This window comes from Galeopterus variegatus, unplaced genomic scaffold, assembly GCF_000696425.1.
Source record: "Galeopterus variegatus unplaced genomic scaffold, G_variegatus-3.0.2 Scaffold4183, whole genome shotgun sequence".
NCBI classification, from domain to species: Eukaryota; Metazoa; Chordata; class Mammalia; order Dermoptera; family Cynocephalidae; genus Galeopterus; species Galeopterus variegatus.
Genome location: NW_007730294.1, coordinates 151,591 through 156,541, shown reverse-complemented (window position 1 = coordinate 156,541; position 4,951 = coordinate 151,591).

Sequence of the window (4,951 nt, the reverse complement as noted above, 5' to 3'; positions counted from 1 at the left end):
GATCCCGGCCGGGGTCGTGCGCTGGCCGTCATCTCCCGAGGTGGCCGGGGAGGGGGCGCTCCGGAGATCGGGGGCGTTGAGGCCGTGTCCGGATCAGGGCCGTGTCACTGTCAGTTACCTGGGGCTGCGGCTCTCTCTCCCTCTGTCATCTCTGCGTGAGTGTGCGCGCGTGTGCGCGCGTGTGTGCCTCAGCCTCTCTGCGCACTCCATCAAGCCTTAATCTCCTTTCATCTCCCGAGTAAATCTAGCGGGTTTATTCAGGTGCGTCACCACGTTCCCTTTCCCCTCACTCCTGTCCTGTCCGAACGTGCTCGCCAGCGCTCGGAACTGCAGCTCACCCATCCTCTTGTCGTGGTCTTTCACTGGAGCTCTTGTTTGGAGCCCAAAGTCCGACAGCTCAGGACAGGCTGCTCAAATTCCGCATTTTAATGAAAAATTTCAGATGGTGACAGGGCGACTCAGAAAGCCTCTGTGGCTCTGAGGAATTCATTCAGAAGGGGCACCAAAGCGGAGCCTTTTCAGGCTGAAGGGCCGGTCATAGGGAAGGGCGTGGGTGAGGGAAAGACTCCAGGGAAGAGGTGCATTCAGCATAAATTGGAGAATGAAGTCCAATTCATAGAGACAGGAGGGGTGGCTCGGATAAAGCTTATGCATAATTAACCAGAAGTTCATGGCAGGCTAGGCTGAGTGGCTAGAGGCCAGAAGGAAAGAAGGTTTGGAGAATCGAAACCGTGGTAATGCACTGCGGCCTGAAAAGATGCCCTTGAGCCTTGAAGGAAAGGGGGACTTTAAAAACCAGTATGTGCTGAATGGTTAACATGTCACAGAAGTTTCTCTCAGTGGTGTCCTGGGGGTGTGACCGAGTGTAACTCGCATCTCTGAACTGCAGTCTATACAAGAGTTCGCTTTTAAGGGGCCAGGCATTGTTCTGTGTTTTACAGTTTTTAAGTCTTTTATGTTTTCCATTTTACAGATGAGGAAATGGAGGCATTACGGCCATAAAGAACATGCCCAAATGGTAGAAGGGGGATTTGAACCCAGGGAGGCTGCTTCTAGATTTCATGTATTAAACCAGAATATTAAACCAACAGCCTGCTTTGCTCTAAGGAAACTGGTAGGGAAGGATAGTCTGATTTAGGAAAAGGCTTTCATTTTCATTTTAAAATTCATTTCATTCTCATTTTTAAAATGAAAGGCTACTTTCATCACTACAGTACATCCTATAAGTAGGTTAAGGAAGATGTGCTTAGTCGAGGCTCAAGATGAATTTAAGTTATGGATAAGAATAATTTATAACTAAGATGTCATTCAGCATTGTAAATGTCTCAAATTAGTTAAGCATACAAGAAACAGTCTCTAGAGGTTTCAGCCTTCTTTTTGAAGTATATTTTCCACTAGTAACTGATTTAGCAAACTCTTACACAATTAGGCCAAAGGTACACTTNGCATTACGGCCATAAAGAACATGCCCAAATGGTAGAAGGGGGATTTGAACCCAGGGAGGCTTCTTCTAGATTTCATGTATTAAACCAGAATATTAAACCAACAGCCTGCTTTGCTCTAAGGAAACTGGTAGGGAAGGATAGTCCGATTTAGGAAAAGGCTTTCATTTTCATTTTAAAATTCATTTCATTCTCATTTTTAAAATGAAAGGCTACTTTCATCACTACAGTACATCCTATAAGTAGGTTAAGGAAGATGTGCTTAGTCGAGGCTCAAGATGAATTTAAGTTATGGATAAGAATAATTTATAACTAAGATGTCATTCAGCATTGTAAATGTCTAAAATTAGTTAAGCATACAAGAAACAGTCTCTAGAGGTTTCAGCCTTCTTTTTGAACTATATTTTCCACTAGTAACTGATTTAGCAAACTCTTACACAATTAGGCCAAAGGTACACTTTGGTCTTGTGCCTTTTTGAACTACCACACGTTCCTGGTTAATGGATTTTTGATAAACGAGATTTTGTTATAATTATTATTATTTTTTTGTCTTTTTCCGTGTCTGGCAACAGATTGCAACCCTCAGTGTCGCCCCCGTACCGGACCGGGACCCCAGTGAGCAGAACCGGTCTGTATGTGGGATCCGAACCCTCGGGCGGGAGCGCCGCCGTGCTTCCCATAATTATTTAACCAGTATTTTGTTTTAGTGTTTTCTGGTTTTCCACTGTCTGTAGCTTTGTTGTTTTAAAGTGAAATTTAATTTCCTTTCACATCTGAACTAAGGACCCATGCTAATTTGTAAAAGGGATTAAGATTCAGGCATTTAAATGAAGCGTAGGCATGTTAAACCTGAATCCACGGCAGACTAGAATTTTTTTTTTCATATTCCCTTTGCTACTATACCAACAACCTGAGCTGTAGCTCATAAAAAATGTTGATCCTGTAATAATTCCCATATTTATCAGCCTCTTAGTTGCATGATCAGCTCACTTACATAATCAGAAAAAATATAATAGAAAATTGAAGCAAAATTGACTGTAAATAAGTGTGCAAGAACTCTAGTTAGGTAAAATAATATCTTTATGATTAAGAGTGGTGAGATTAACTAATAAAATATAGTGTTCTTTTTATATTTTATAAAGTCAAAAAACCTGTCATAACATTCTTATAAGTCTTTCAGAAAAACTTTGTGATTGATGCTTTTCTCCTTTCTCGTTCACCCCACCCCGCATGAGGCACAAAACCAACTGATGCTGTGGAGTGAGTGTTTTTCTGGGATGTTGCCTGGTGCACAGCCCAGACAGCTGTCCTTCTATACCTTGACAAAGTTAAGTAAAAAGGAACTAAAGAAGCTGCAAAACTGACCTAGCTGATAAAATAAAACAGCAATATGACTTTTCCTTAGTTACTACCAATCTATAGAATTAATTCCTCTTAATTTTTCTATTGAGATATAAGCATGTGTTCCCCAAATCCTACACAGGCTGGGTTTTGTAGTTGCTTTAACTCCAGTAAACCAACTGTCTCTTGTCAGTGAGAACCATGCTCATATCTGCTGGGCTTGGCTAAACTGATAGAAGCAGTGGGTTGACTGCCATTCCCTGACAGTGTGCTGGGAGATAAGGCCTCTCCAAGGTAAGTAGGACTGACCACAAAGCTCTTGATAGGCCGGAATCACTAGGTATCACATTGGAAAGCCACTGCCAGCGTTTAGAGGCAAAAACCAGCTAGTTCTCCCAATTGGAATCTCATCAAACCAAGCCCACAGTTGTGGTTTGGGTAGGTTGGTGGAGGCTCTGTACATCTGGGTGCTGAGGAGTCCTGGCTGCAAAATGCAGTCCTGTGTAGGAGCTACAGCAAAATGGTTGAGTGCTTTTTCCAATCTGGTTTGCTTTGGTGATGTTCTTATAGACCAACTAGAGGTTTATTTGTGTTTCTCTCTATAGTAACAAAATGAAGCATATATAAAAATTCCACAGCAGGTTTGATGTCTAGTTGCATCCATTCTAGTCTCTTTATACAGTTATGGGTGCAACTAATCACTAGGTTCATAGTGGGTGGGTTGGTTGTTTTTTGGCTAAAACTGAGACTAGAAAAAAGTTATTTCCTCTGAAAATAGGTATATTATTAGCAAATAACATAACATGTTTTTCTGTAGGTTTTACAGATAGCTCGTTTCTGTTATTAGAGAAAAGCTAAGGGAGACTTGTTGAAGATGTTTTTGCCTTGTAAGGTTCTTTGCTGGGAGTGACAATGCCACAGTCCCTCCCTCAGCAAGTTCAGTTATTCTCTGCCAGTGGTCTCCAAAGAAGACTAAGGTGAGGAATAAAATATTGCAACTTCTGTGTAGATAGATCTCATCCTCCTCACTGTCTGTGCTCTGTGAAGAGCATTTAATATGTAGTAGGTGGAGATAATTTATAAGTACTGTACTGGATGACCTGCCTCTCAGGTTACTGGATAGGGTATTTGGGGTTACCATGTGTCAGTCAACAGTCCCCAAGCTCTGACCAGACGTGTCCATCCACAGCGTCCCTGACCTGGGATGGCAGTCTCCTTTCTAGACTTATTTCTCCCAATTCTGTCCTTCCTGTTTCCTGACCAGAGCCTATATTGTCTTCCTACAAAGGCCTCATATTTATGTTATATGAAATCTAATAATTCAGTTGCCCTTTGGGGAGGAGACTGTCATAAGCTGTTGCTTGCTTTTGGCAGGGCCTTTCGGGTTGCTTCCCTTGATTTAATGTGAGATGCAGTTATACAAGTGTGTGAGATGAGTTCCTACTCCCCTATTTATCAACAGTTTTCCTTGACACATAGTGCTTTGCACATATTAAGCACTCAACACATTGTGGCTGGGATATTTTTTCAGTACTGTAAGCCTTTAAAAGGTTAGAACTTAGAATCCTGGAATCTTAGAGTAGGAATGCCACTTACCCCTTGAAGTTCACTAGTCTGACTCTCTTCCCATTCATCGTAATTGTTTTGGTATATTGACCATATGCTATAATCAGGTACTGTGATAGGAGCTTTACATATATTACCTCTGATTTTCAGAATACTCTTTGCAAGGTGAATACACTATCCCCATTTTCAGACCAAAAAACAGCGGTTTGACGAACTTAAACAGTTGGATGGCAGAGCTGGAGTCAAACCTTATTCATTCCAAACCCCTCATTCTTTCTTTTATAGGTGCTACCTCCTTAGAAGCTGTTGCGTAGATAGCCTTGAACATCTCCAGTAAAGGGACTTACTACCTCCGATGGCCTCCTTTCCATTTAAAATTTTTTTCATTGTTGTTGTTGGAAAACTTTGTAAGTTATTAAATAAACACAACTGATGAGAAAAACACACTGCTGCATCTTGTCTCAAAGCTGAGCCATAAGGGCTATTAAGTATGGTCACCAATTGGATCTGATTAAAAAATCCTCCAAAAGAATGATGCCAAATAAGGCATGTGTACATGTGGAATGTGATGGCTGGATATTGATTAGGCACATTTAATATAA